Source organism: Schistocerca americana, chromosome 2 (assembly GCF_021461395.2).
Source record: "Schistocerca americana isolate TAMUIC-IGC-003095 chromosome 2, iqSchAmer2.1, whole genome shotgun sequence".
Classification (NCBI taxonomy): domain Eukaryota; kingdom Metazoa; phylum Arthropoda; class Insecta; order Orthoptera; family Acrididae; genus Schistocerca; species Schistocerca americana.
This window is the reverse complement of record NC_060120.1, coordinates 145,869,844-145,885,049: the sequence shown is the minus strand read 5'-3', so window position 1 is coordinate 145,885,049 and position 15,206 is coordinate 145,869,844.

Below are 15,206 nucleotides of genomic sequence, written 5' to 3'. Positions count from 1 at the left end.
GGACTGGATGAAGCGTCGTCTCACGCGGTCTGCACGTCCAGCACGAACGCTGGTCCAACTGAGGCGCCAGGTGGAAATGGCATGGCAAGCCGTTCCACAGGACTACATCCAGCATCTCTACGATCGTCTCCATGGGAGAATAGCAGCCTGCATTGCTGCGAAAGGTGGATATACACTGTACTAGTGCCGACATTGTGCATGCTCTGTTGCCTGTGTCTATGTGCCTGTGGTTTTGTCAGTGTGATCATGTGATGTATCTGACCCCAGGAATGTGTCAATAAAGTTTCCCCTTCCTGGGACAATGAATTCACGGTGTTCTTATTTCAATTTCCAGGAGTGTATAATCAACTATGAGGCTAAAAACGAAGTATCCTTGACCTACAATGTAAATGGCGCTGGAGAAAGAACCAGCTGCTGTGAACACGGACTGAGAGCAGTAGAGCGATTGATAAGCCAACCTGGACGTTACCGCGATCTGGCGAAAATGTCTATGCCGCTGCAATGTATACTGCTGGCCACCGTAAATGCAACACCCTGAGGGAAGCATCCGAATGAAGTGAAATTTACACCATGGGTTTGCAGCGATGAGATACGCGATTAGAATTTCAGCGCAGACGCACATCACGCGCGCCTGTGGCGCCACCTCATAGCGCCATTTAAGGCTTGGCGATTTCGACGAGTGTACGTTCGGCACGTGTGTTTACCTTGTGGTTGTTTCACAAGACGATCAGTTATGCCTCGTAGACAACAGCGAACATCGTTTGATCAAGTATCCGAGTTCGACAGAGGAGGGATAGTGGCTTACCGAGATTGTGGATTATCATACAGAGAAATCGCTAGTCGTGTTGGACGAAACCAAACAACTGTAATGCGGATATGTGACCGTTGGATGCAGGAGGGCACGACGGACGGACGTGGTCGATCGCATTCACCTCGGTGCACCATTGCACGTGCTGATAAGCAAATTGTGAGCATGGCAGTGACGGATCGCTCAGTGACATCCCGAACCATAGCACAGCACATTGCGTCTGTAACGCATCATCCAGTGTCTGCGCGTACCATTCGACGCCGTTTACTGCAGAGTGGTCTGTCCGCAAGACGTCCATTGCTTCGTCTACCATTGACGCAGAACCACAGACGTCTCCGTCGCCAATGGTGTGATGACAGATGGATGTGGACGGCAGAATGGAATGACGTTGTCTTTACTCACGAGGCACGCTTCTGTCTGCAGCTCCACGATGGTCAGGTTCGAGTGTGGAGACACCTTGGAGAGAGGATGCTGGACAGCTACATTATGCACCGCCACACTGGTCTTGCACCGGGTCTTATGGTATGGAGCGGTATTGGATATTACTCTCGCACGCCTCTAGTACGCATTGCCGGTACTTTAAATAGCCGGCGCTACATATCCGAGGTGCTGGAGCCAGTTGTCCTTCCTTACCTTCAGGGCTCGGCCACAGCCATATTTCAACAGGATAATGCGCGACCACACGTGGCACGCATTGTCCAAAGGTTCTTCGTCAATAACCAGATTGAAGTGCTTCCCTGGCCGGCTCGCTCTCCGGATCTTTCGCCGATAGAAAACATGTGGTCCATGGTTGCTCAACGAGTGACCCAGATTACATCCCCAGCTGCCACACCAGATGATCTTTGGCAACGTGTGGAAGCTGCTTGGGCTGCTGTACCCCAGGAACACATCCAACGTCTCTTTGACTCAATGCCGAGACGTGTGGCAGCGGTGATCTCCAACAATGGCGGCTACTCTGGCTACTGATTCTGGCAGGAACCACATGTCACAGACGTCTGTAAACGTAATCATTTGATACTTGCTCAATATGTTATCTACAGAATAAAGTTTGTTGTGCTACCTCTTGACTTTCTTGGTGTTGCATTTACGGTGGCCAGCAGTGTAGTATTTTTGACTGACAATTGCTTACTACGACTGAGTTACCGTTCGGCGAGCTTGAGTTCTGTCGGGGTTTCTCTGCGGACGGGACCTCCTCTTTTACGGAGCTGCAACTACTTGAGGCAGAGAGGGCAGTGACAATTCTTTCGGAAGCTATTAAGCCAGCTGGGCGGGAGTTTTGCGCCGTCGGATTTATTCCGGCGAGGGCGGCGCAACGCGGGCAGGACTGGACCGGCCCGGCGCATAGTTCCCAGTTTGATAGCCGGCCTGCTGACAGCGGCAGTAGTATTACGGTCTTGTACAGTAGTCAACCAGTAATTTATGGGCCGGCTGCAGCACATTCCTCTCCGCCACTAAAAGCTCGCATTTCGCTCGTAGTTGCTCTTCCTCGGGCCGTCCGCTGCGCGGGAGGGACTTCCTGAGCTCGTTTTCAGCAAAGGGTTGCCGGCTGACTGGCTGGGCCTGTGGGGGGTGTGGGGGCTTGAGGGGTGGGCGGAGACTGGGTGGGAGCGAGGGCTCCGGGGAGACTTCGCAGCTCTGACTGCGCTCACTGGCAAGCCCCTCCGCGGAACACAAACAACGCGCAGCGGGCGTATTTATGCCTCTATCTCCCATCTCGTCATCATGCGAGAAGAGCAAGACTAAAGAAACATGTATTATGAGCAAAACAATTCAGTTGACTGAGTGACGTATTCAGCTTCAGCGGAGGTTTACTGTCTTTGGCCCGAAAAAATCATGTTCTTTGAGAATTTGTTATAGATATTGATCTCAAATTTAGTCAATATTGATATTTCCTCTACAAAGTGGAATATTTTCGACCGGAAATATCGAAGAACAAAGGCGGAAGTGCCGTCGGAGCGAAACAAAATTTCGGTGCAGACCTTCATGCGCGGTATGTCAGAGGTCAGCCGGCTTGTCTGAAATCAGAATTGAGTTGACATTAGCGAAGTATATAAGAGTTGTACCTCGCTTGATTTGGGGGGACCATAAGAAACAAAATGGCGGCCATTTGAAAAAAATAGGGATTTTTTCGTTCATTTTTCGACTTCATCGGCCAAGTAAAAATATTTATAGTCGATGGATCGGAATAAAAGTGCTACAACTCCAAGACAATGTAGTTAGCTTCGTCGGAAACAATGAATCATACCAATCGGTACAGTAGATTTGAAGTTACCATATCGCGCGGTAAAAAAAAGTCATTTCGAGAAAAACGCGTTTGAAGTTTTGGCTACATATAAATGCAGTATTATACAACTTACGTTCAATCTGCTATTCCGGGGCCATAAACTAGTCCTTCCTCTTCCTCATACATGGCGTTCTGCTCGATCTGGGCTATCCTGTGCTACTCCATGTCGCACGTACGGCCGGTGACAAGTGGTTTTCGGCCGCTTGAATCCGGTGGTCGTCCGAATGCTTGGCGAACTGCGTCGAATAGAGGCACAGGGTGACGTCCATCGTTCTTATGGTCTTCAGAATTGCTGAATACCCTTCGTTGAAGCTGATCACTGCCAGGGAAGTCGCAATCTGCACAGTCTTCGCACCACAATGCAAATGCTTGGGGGCTAACTTCTAAACACACGCCTTCAAACTTTCATTTGAATTTTGTGTGTTTCCTCCCAAGCACCGGTACAATAACTCGTCCTCCGAAAGAAAAAAACTGGTGCGTGAAGAAGGCCGATTTCAGGCAGGTTATTTTTTTTCTTCAACCGCAAATAACAAACATACCCATTCCCTATTCTATTCGGAAAAACCGTTTCAGGGGTGGATTCTAAACACTTTTATGGATCCAAAAATGCAGTTTAAAAAATCAATTTTTTGAACCAAAAGATAGTAAACCTTCCCTTAATGCCTAGGAGGATCTTCTGAGCTGACCTTTTAATTCTCGTCCGATTCTGCATGTTTCTCGTGGATTATGAACAAACTTACATGCACTGGCACGCAAAACGTAAGGGCGAAAGTAACTTCCGCTTGTTGGCAAGTAACATAACTCGACAAAACATGGACCACACATTGAAAGAACTGCTACACTGTTATACAGAGCGTAGTTGAAAGAAACACGCAATGAGCCGAACAGGGATGACTTATTGAAAGAGAATAACTACATTGACGTCACCGCGTTTTACGAAGCTTCTCTTCGTATTACAAAAAGCGGGACACGGATCTTAACAGTGCGTGTGACCACCACAGACGACAGCGCATGTCTGAAACGTGCTCCCGCTGTGAAGGAGTTCTTCTGGTAAGGCGTTTCACTTCTCCACTAGTGCAGTTGACAACTGCTAAATCATCGTCTGTGCATGCAGACGTGTTAAAATACGTCTCCCCAAGGCATACCACACGCGCTCGATGGGATTGAAGGGGGAGAAACGAGCAGACCAGTCCATTAGCCTAGTATCCGCACGTTCCAAGAACTTCTCAACCTGCGCGGTTCGATGCGATCAAGCAAAACCAAAGAAATGCGGATAAATTCGACCATCACGAATAGGCTGGCCATTACTGGAAAGGACGTAGAACAGGCCAATTTTTCCTCTATCTTGGAAGCATAGTCACGACTACAAGAGGCGCTGAGGAGAACGTCCGTAGTCGCATCCTCAAAGCAAATGGTACATTTGTAGAACTGTACCCTGTCTGGAGAAATAGGAACATCTCAAAGAAGACCAAACTCAGGCTTTTCAATAGCAATGTGAAGGCTGTTCTGTTGTATGGTTTGAAAAACTTGGAAGGTGACTACCCACATCAAAAACCAGCTCCAAGTTTTTATCAACCGCCGTCTGCGGCGTACTTTAAATGTGAGATGGCCAGATATAATGACAAATGAAGATATTTGGAGGGAGACAAATCAGCAATCAATCAATATAGAAATCAGAGAAAGAAAATAAAACTGTATTGGGCATACATTGAGAAAACCAGACGGAGCTGTTGAAAGGATGGCATTGGATTGGAACCCTCAAGGGGTTAGAAAACGTGGTAGTCCCAAACACACGTGGAAAAGGACGATCGAGAAAGAAGCTGAAGAGGATGGGAAAACCTGGAGTGAAGTGAAGAGACTTGCTAGAAATCGTACCAGGTGGAGGAATTCCGTCACGGTCCTATGTTCCAGAGGGAACGACAGGAACTAAGAAGAAGAAGAAGAAGAATGAATCTCTGATGTTATGCACAGCAGAAAAGATTACAGTCTCACAGTAGCGTTGACCGATGACTGTACCGTGTTCAAAGATTTGGAGGTCAGTCTGCCCACACACCACGACGGCTCCCCACTCTATAATAGGTGGCCGACCAAGAGGTCCATTTTCGACAACATCCCTGAATGCATTGGCCGGCCGGTGTGGGCGTGCGGTTCTAGGTGCTTCAGTCTGGAACTGCGTGACCGGTACAATCGCAGGTTCGAATCCTGCCTCGGGCACGAATGTATGTGATGTCCTTAGGTTAGTTAGGTTTAAGTAGTTCTAAGTTCTAGGGGACTGAGGTTTAAGTAGTTTTAAGTTCTAGGGGACTGATGACGACAGATGTTAAGTCCCATAGTGCTCAGAGCCATTTGAACCAACCTGGGTACAGCACGCGTACCCACCTACTGCCACATGAGGGTGCTTCCAGAATTACTATTCACTCTGAACCCGACCTCAGCCGAGAATAACACGCGCTCGCACTCCTCGTTGGTCCAGTCTCTATGCTCTTGGTACCGTCGCAAAGTGGTGCTGCCGATGAACATGTGTCCACGGAACACAGGGTGCTGGTGGTCGGTCGAAGATACCACCGCTACGCAGTCATCGTACCACCACGGAGAGTGCGATTCCGTCCCTTGCAGTCTTGTTAAATGTGGCTGCAGATCCACTAGCTGTTTGACGGGTCCCTTCTTGCCTGTTACATAATGTATCGGTCATCAGCTGCGATAGTTGACCACAGTAAACCACACATCTCCTTCGGTCAGGTGTGCCTGTGGCTCGAAATGCGTCCCACGCACGTGAAAAAATGTTGTGAGCAATACCAAGCCTTTGGTATACACTCGTCACAGATCGTCCTTCGTCCAGTTTTCCGATGATTCCCCGTGTGAAGTCATCCAGACGTCTACGGTCCATGTCTAATGAGGAACACCACTGTAGTGCACCGTAACAGCTTGCTGATTAACACAACTTGTTTCTTCCTGTTCCTTTAGCTGCCTCGTGTTGCGAGGCCAGCGCTATTTGGTGCTACAGTCACGCTGATCTCATGCTATGTGCGCGACCGTCAGGTCTTTGGTTCCATGCCTCCGTCCTTTCATTCATTGCCACCGACTTGTTAATAAGTTATGTTACTGTAACTATCTTGTCCTTAAGTTTCGCAGTGTGTCTGGCACAAAACGCCCAGTGGACATGGAAAGGAGGCAATATATGAGAAAGGAGGAAGACAGAAAAGGAGCTGAAACCTGTCTTCGATGTAATTCAATCTGTAAATTTTGTAGGTAGTGAAAAAAAAAACATGGAGAAATTTGGAAAGGTGACCAATCTTCACGTAGGAGAAATAAAAACTTTTACACTTGCCGTCGACGCTGTAATTGTGCCGGACATGGCAAATGCCTTGGAAGAGCGTTTAAACGGAATGGGTAATGTTTCCTAACGATTTTACGATGAACGTCAACGAATCTAAAACAAAAGTAGTGGAACGTATTCGAATTGTAGCACGAAATGCTGGGTGATTCAGAAAGGAAAGAACACACTCGAAATAGTACGATTTTTGAAACCTTGGCAGTAAAATAATTAATGATGCCCAAAGTAGAACGGATATAAAATGCAGGTTTCCCGTACCAGGAAAAGAATTTCTGAAAAAGGGAAATTTGCTAACATCGCACACTGATTTAAGTGTTAGGAAGCGTTTTGTAAAGGCTGCAGTGCAGTATTAAAAGGAAGTGAAACGTGGACGGTTCAAAATGGCTCTAAGCACTGTGGGACTTAACCGTCTGAGGTCATCAGTCCCCTAGGGCTTTCTTTGTGAACTTGTAATTCAAAATCAAAAATTCTGGATATGATGAGGGTCAGTGAACTTGGACAAGTGGAGCTAGGTAATCGACTAAATGCGGTTTGGTAGCTTCCCACAGTGGTTCTTCCTTAATAAACACGTTCAGCACTGCTTTAAAATATTTTTGACGTTTGACGATTTCCATTTGTTCAATTTAATCAATTTTCCTTTGTGATTTTGCACATGTGGAGCTAGATATTTTTTTTATTGACGCATGGTCTTAATTATCTCATCACTATGCTTCCTCCTTACTAACCACGTTTCAGTAGGGCTTTGACATCATTCCTGATGTGTAATTATAATTAGTTTTACCTATGTAGTTTCATGAACTTGCACCGTGGCACATCCTCTTTGCGTCTTGTGTTCCTGATATGACAGTGCAGAAGAACTTGCACAAGTGGCAGTAGGCATCCTCTTCGCGCCTTGTGTTCGTGATGTGACAGTGCAGAAGAAGTGGGATGTTCCCCAAAAAGTGGTTCAAATGGCTCTGAGCACTATGGGACTCAACTGCTGAGGTCATTAGTCCCCTAGAACTTAGAACTAGTTAAACCTAACTAACCTAAGGACATCACAAACATCCATGCCCGAGGCAGGATTCGAACCTGCCACCGTAGCGGCCTCGCGGTTCCAGACTGCAGCGCCTTTAACCGCACGGCCACTTCGGCCGGCGGATGTTCCCCGTTGGGCGCCACAGCGTAACGGGCTCTGAAGTAATTACGAAGTAACAAGAGTGAACGCGACTCTGAACCAATGACTGGAGTGTGGCGGTGGGTGGCTGGTGTGCTCTGACGACGGCAAGTTGGCACTGCAGAGGCAGCGACTGCCTGTTCGATGCCAGAGATGTTGGACTGCGACTGTTTGGCGTCATTGGCGGTTTCATGGCTGTGTCAGCAGATCTTGCTTTGACAACGGACCCTTCACGGGCACGTTAACATAGGCCACCGCGTCGCCGATCATGAACTTGGCTGGTCGGGGTTTAAATGCTGCGCTCGGCACTGACCACGAAAAAGGGAGCCATTTGTGTACCACTGCAGAAAGGTCTGGAACAGAGCGATCGACCAGCGTCTGTTCGTTGTCAGGTGGCAGTGTGTCTAACAGCAGAAGCTTCCTGATGTCCCAAGCTACGGAAATGGTGGTATGAAAGCAGGCGCACCGTGACGGATGCTTCTACCAGAAGGACATTGACCTCAGCTACTGGCTTAGCCTGCTACAGCTCCCCTCTCCTGCGAGAAAAATGTCATCCTCAGTTGTCCGCTGAAAAATTTGCAGTAAAATACGCTCTTATTTATTTACAAGATTTTTACGTTTTATATTTCCCACTTCACTTAAGGTGGCACTTGGTCCTTTTCCTTATTTACACGTATTCTTCGATTACACTAGCACCTGACTCACTACTAAATATTTGTTCTCACTTATACTTACTTCACTTCAACACAATTCTGGTCCTCCTAGCGGGATCACTTTGTGAAGAAGGGGTAGGGGCAGGGAAGGCATCAGCTAGTCTCCTCACTTAATACACACTGAGGTGACAGAAGTCATGGGATACCTCCCAACATTGCGTCACAACTACTTTTTCCCAGCGTAGTGCATCAACTCGATACGGCATGGACTCAGCAGTTCGTTAGAAGTCCCCTGCAAAGATACTGAGACATGCTGCTTCGGTAGCCGTCCATAACTGCTAAAGTGTTGGCGGTGCAGGATTGTTTGCAGCAACTGGCCTTTTAATTATGTCTCATAAATGTTTGATAGGTTTCATGTAGGGCGATGTGGCTGGCCAAACCATTCTCTCATTTTTCTAGAATTTTCTTGGAAATAATGGCGAATAATTGTGGGCCGGTGACGGGGTGCATTTTCATCTAGGACAGCAAATTCCTCAGTGTACCTTAACGCATCTACTATTTGACTGTGTATTAGCATGTCTCTACTTTTCATGTGCCTCTTCTATTTAGGAATTAAAGATAATAGGTGATAACACACAAACTTGTCGATCATTTCGGTACTCTGGACCTCATGGGCTACCAGAGTGAATTGTGTTACATATTTAGTTAGATTCACTTCCAGGTATTGCTGTACAACTACTTTTACAGACAGTATTTATTCTCTGTCTTCCTGTTTTAAGGAATTCATGCTATTCTTCTAACAGCGTAGCTTCAGCTTCCTGTCAACAGCACGACAAACTTTCTGGCACTAATATCCAAGCAACCTCCACGCTGACAAATGGCCCAAGAAACTGCCTTTCTAATGTGGAATAAGCCATCTATGGAGTATTTCTTAAGAAATCATACATGAAACTTTATCAGAAGGTAAAACAATAAATTGTTAACACAGTACAAATCCAACAAGAGAATATTTTCCTTCGGATATCTACATCTATAGTCCACTTTCTTCTTCCACGTTCCTTGCTTCATTTACAAATAGCTCACGCGCAGAAGTATTCACGAGAAACCTACGTAGAGTATCTAACTTCTCGGATTTTCTCTTTGTTGTCATTTCGTGAGATATATTTTCATATGTGGTATCTTAATACGTACACACTTGTTTCATATGTGGTATCTTAATACGTACACACTTGTTGGTTGTCTTTTAAAGGCACATTTCCATGCTGAGCTTTTATTAGTATAAAACGTAATTATAAGTAATGAAATAAAGAAATAATTGGAGCCATAGATATAGTCCATGGCTGTATAAATACTGTATGCAGCCGCTGGTAACATTTGAAGATTTTTGATCGTCATATCATTAGCAGAATACGAGGCACCTTTTGTTTTCTAGGTCTTGTCCAGATCGGACGTATTTTGGCACACCGCCATTAATACTACATTATTTTACTAATATATTCACGAGATGCAACCAAACGGCACTCGTAATTGCGTAATGTAAATGTCGTAAATTAAACTGTATTTTAATTTTAGAATTACTGTTATTACTAACCTATGTATGTTTTATTTTGTGTCTTTAGTCATTGTAAGATTGTTGGGTGAGATGGCATGGCAAAAGGTTCCGTACTTCTAAGCAAAAAGTCGTCCAGCTCGATCCACTGTTGTCTTCGCGTGCTGCCTTATCAGGAAGTCTGATTTTAAACCAAGAGAAGAAACACGGTTAAAAAAAAAATACATGAACGGACCTTTAACAAAAAAAACCGTGTTCAAGCGCCGAGAGTTTGTGATATTTAGTATTCATTACTACAATTCATTGTATTGTCTTGATCCAGAAACGAACGTTCATAAGAAAATTAAAGTCTTTTCTCTGTGTCGAACATTTTTCCCACAAACATGTCACAACTTGATATTTTCCGCACGGTCGCAACCCACGGGAGAATAAACATTAATAGCCTGCTGTGGGCACATTTTAGCCAACGGCCTTCCAGCAGTGGTGACAACGATTCCCGTCAGATCACTGAAGTTAAGCGTTGTCGGGCTACTTGGATTGGTGATGTCGCGTCCCCCACCGCTACTGATGTGCAGTTTATGTTGCATAACATATTAATTAACTGTATATTGCTTATTGCTGCGACCACAAAAGATAACATGCCATTCTCGCTATCAGTTTCTGTAGTTGCAAAACTTTATCTTTGTGCACCTCGACCTATTATGTGCGGATACGCAACACACTTAAAGATTTCCTGCTGTGAACGTGTGATCTTTAATTTGCAAACTATTTTCATATAACCCTGATCTGGCCTGTTAGAAATGGAACACGGTATTATTACCGTATCTAATTATGAAACTAAACATTTCCTTCTCTACTTCCATCTCTGAAATGCACTGAAAATTACTCTTCTTTTCACGTACAGAGGTTACAATATGCTATGTTTGCTAAACATAAAAGCTACAGTGGATTATTTAACATATGAACACTATTGCTTGCCACGACTAACACGAGAACATGAAACAACAAGATGAAATTTCATTTTAAAATTGTTATTAGCCAGAACAGGTTTCAGCACAGCAGTCTTTGATATCACAGAAGTGAAGTTTTACCACTCTGATTTACGTAAATCATTTATGCCACTGAGATTGTAATAGCACTTGCCAATGTCCACCAGAAAATGACATAATAAAATCCACAATCTCCTTGAGGTCTCCATGAAGCTGAAAGAAATAATTTTAATGTACCATTACCTACCCGCTTAATTGCGGGAAAAGTGCTTTCATTCAATTATATCGTGGTCCAGCTCTGCTTCATGAAAAATTCTAAATACGCTGAAAACGGCTAAAAATATGGAATGAAATACTGGGCAAGCTAGCAATAAATTATTACAAGTATTTTTAACTATTGCTACATTAGGAAGTCAACGTAAGTTCAAAGTACACACTTTCTTTTTTTTGTTAGTCAAGCTCCAATGGCGTCTTTCTCACACAAAGAACAAAAGAAAGCTAACCAAACATACAAGCGAGCGTCACAGGTTCTTACAACTTTAACGGCTATAAGAAGACAGAGAGAGTAACATTTAAGCCTCCACTATTTATAATCAATTCAGTACGCTGATAAATATCTTTGTTAATTTCTTCAGTTATCATTGTCTGCTTCGATTTCCACACTCGCCGACCACAGACGTTATTTGCAAAATATAGATACATAAATATTGCACAAACACAAAAATAAAAAATGATTATTCCTTTTTTACAGACTCTACATAATAGACAGCCGTTCATACAGAAATTAAATAATAATATTACAGATAAATGTTTTTTTACATTTATTACACCGATTTTGCAAACGTGTTGCCAGGAGACGTCACAGTGACCATCCGATTTGGCCAGCGCTGTTGGCAAGCGGGGTGCACTCAGCCCTTGTGAAGCAAACTGAGGAGCTACTTGATTGAGAAATGGCGGTTCCGGTCTCGTAAACTGACATACGGCCGGGAGAGCGGTGTGCTGACCACATGCCCCTCCATATCTGAATCCAGTGACACCTGCGGGCTGAGGATGACACGGCAGCCGGTCGGTACCGTTAGGCCTTCTGAAGCCTGTTCGGACGGAGTTTATTTTTTTTCTGGCCACATCCTATTGGAGGTACTATCCAACCAAGAAACATCGGCTTATAATAGCTCTAATTGTTTTTGTTGTTGTTGTGGCCCAGTCCTGAGACTGGTTTGATGCAGCTATCCATGCTATTCTATCCTGTACACGCTTCATCATCTCCCAGCACCTACTGCAACCTATATCCCTCTGAATCTGCTTAGTGTATTCTTCTCTTGGTCTCCCTCTACGAATTTTACCCTCCACGCTGCCCTAAAATGCTAAAATTGTGATCCCCTCATGCCTCAGAACATGTCCTACCAACCGGTCCCTTCTTCTTGTCAAGTTGTGCCACAATCTCCTCTTCTCCCCAATTCTATTCAATACCTCCTCATTAGTTATGTGATCTACCCATCTAATCTTCAGCATTCTTCTGTAGCACCACATTTCGAAAGCTTCTATTCTCTTCTTGTCCACACTATTTATTGTCCATGTTTTACTTCCATTTATGGCTACACTCCATACAAATACATTCAGAAACGACTTCCTGACATTTAAATCTATACTCGATGTGAACAAATTTCTCTTCTTTAGAAACGTTTTCCTTGCCATTGCCAGTCTACATTTTATATCCTCTCTACTTCGACCATCATCAGTTATTTTGCTCCCCAAATAGCAAAACTCAACTACTACTTTAAGTGTCTCGTTCCCTATTCTAATTCCCTCAGCATCACCCGACTTAATTCGGCCACATTCCATTATCCTCGTTTTGTTTTTGTTGAAGTCCAACTTATATACTCATTTCAAGACACTATCCATTGCGTTCAACTGCTCTTCCAAGTCCTCTGCTGTCTCTAACAGAATTACAATGTCATCGGCGAACTTCAAAGTTTTAATTTCTTCTTCATGGATTTTAATACCTAGACCGACTTTTTATTTTGTTTCCTTCACTGCTTGCTCAATATACAGAATGAATAACATCGGGGAGAGGCGACAACCCTGTCTGACTCCCTTCCCAACTACTGCTTCCCTTTCATGTCCCTCGACTCTTATAACTGCCATCTGATTACTCTCTCTCTCTCTCTTTTTTTTTTTTTTTTTTTTTTTTTTTTTTTTTTTTTTTCATCAATCTACTGACTGGTTTGATGCGGCCCGCCACGAATTCCTTTCCTGTGCTAATCCTGTGCTAACCTCTTCATCTCAGAGTAGCACTTGCAACCTACGTCCTCAATTATTTGCTTGACGTATTCCAATCTCTGTCTTCCTCTACAGATTTTGCCCTCTACAGCTCCCTCTAGTACCATGGAAGTCATTCCATCATGTCTTAGCAGATGTCTTATCATCCTGTCCCTTCTCCTTGTCAGTGTTTTCCACAAATTCCTTTCCTCTCCGATTCTGCATTGAACCTCCTCATTCCTTACCTTATCAGTCCACCTAATTTTCAACATTCGTCTATAGCACCACATCTCAAATGTTTCACTACCATACAATGCTGCACTCCAGACGTACATCCTCAGAAATTTCTTCCTCAAATTAGGGCCGGTATTTGATATTAGTAGACTTCTCTTGGCCAGAAATGCCTTTTTTGCCGTAGCGAGTCTGCTTTTGATGTCCTCCTTGCTCCGTCCGTCATTGGTTATTTTACTGCCTAGGTAGCAGAATTCCTTAACTTCATTGACTTCGTGACCATCAATCCTGATGTTAAGTTTCTCGCTGTTCTCATTTCTACTACTTCTCATTACCTTCGTCTTTCTCCGATTTAATCTCAAACTATACTGTGTACTCATTAGACTGTTCATTCCCTTCAGCAGATCATTTAATTCTTCTTCACTTTCACTCAGGATAGCAATGTCATCAGCGAATCGTATCATTGATATCCTTTCACCTTGTATTTTAATTCCACTCCTGAACCTTTCTTTTATTTCCATCATTGCTTCCTCGATGTACGGATTGAAGAGTAGGGGCGAAAGGCTACAGCCTTGTCTTACACCCTTCTTAATACGAGCACTTCGCGCTTGATCGTCCACTCTTATTATTCCCTCTTGGTTATTGTACATATTGTATATGACCCGTCTCTCCCTATAGCTTACCCCTACTTTTTTCAGAATTTCGAACAGCTTGCACCATTTTATATTGTCGAACGCTTTTTCGAGGTCGACAAATCCTATGAAAGTGTCTTGATTTTTCTTTAGACTTGCTTCCATTATTAGCCGTAACGTCAGAATTGCCTCTCTCGTCCCTTTCCTTTTCCTAAAGCCAAACTGATCGTCACCTAGCGCATTCTCAATTTTCTTTTCCATTCTTCTGTATGTTATTCTTGTAAGCAGCTTCGATGCATGAGCTGTTACGCTGATTGTGCGATAATTCTCGCACTTGTCAGCTCTTTCCGTCTTCGGAATTGTGTGGATGATGCTTTTCCGAAAGTCAGATGGTATGTCGCCAGACTCATATATTCTACACACCAACGTGATTTGTCGTTTTGTTGTCACTTCCCCCAATGATCTTAGATATTCTGATGGAATGTTATCTATCCCTTCTGCCTTATTTGACCGTAAGTCCTCCTAAGCTCTTTTGAACTCCGATTCTAATACTGGATCCCCTATCTCTTCTAAATCGACTCCTGTTTCTTCTTCTATCACATCAGACAAATCTTCACCCACATAGAGGCTTTCAATGTATTCTTTCCACCTACCTGCTCTCTCCTCTGCATTTAACAGAGGAATTCCCGTTGCACTCTTAATGTTCCCACCGTTGCTTTTAATGTCACCAAAGGTTGTTTTCACATTCCTGTATGCTGAATCTGTCCTTCCGACAATCATATCTTTTTTGATGTCTTCACATTTTTCCTGCAGCCATTTCGTCTTAGCTTCCCTGCACTTCCTATTTTTTCATTCCTCAGCGGCTTGTATTTTTGTGTTCCTGATTTTACCGGAACATGTTTGTACTTCCTCCTTTCATCAATGAACTGAAGTATTTCTTCTGTTACCCATGTTTTCTTCGCAGCTACTTTCTTTGTACCTATGTTTTCCTTCCCAACTTCTGTGATGGCCCTTTTTAGAGATGTCCATTCCTCTTCAACTGTACTGCCTACTATGCTATTCCTTATTACTGTATCTATAGCGTTGGAGAACTTCAAACGTACCTCGTGATTCCTTAGTACTTCCGTATCCCACTTCTTTGCGTACTGATTCTTCCTGACTAATGTCTTGAACTTCGGCCTACTCTTCATCACTACTATATTGTGATCTGAGTCTATATCTGCTCCTGGGTACGCCTTACAGTCCAGTATCTGATTTCGGAATCTCTGTCTGACCATGATGTAATCTAATTGAAATCTTTCCGCATCTCCC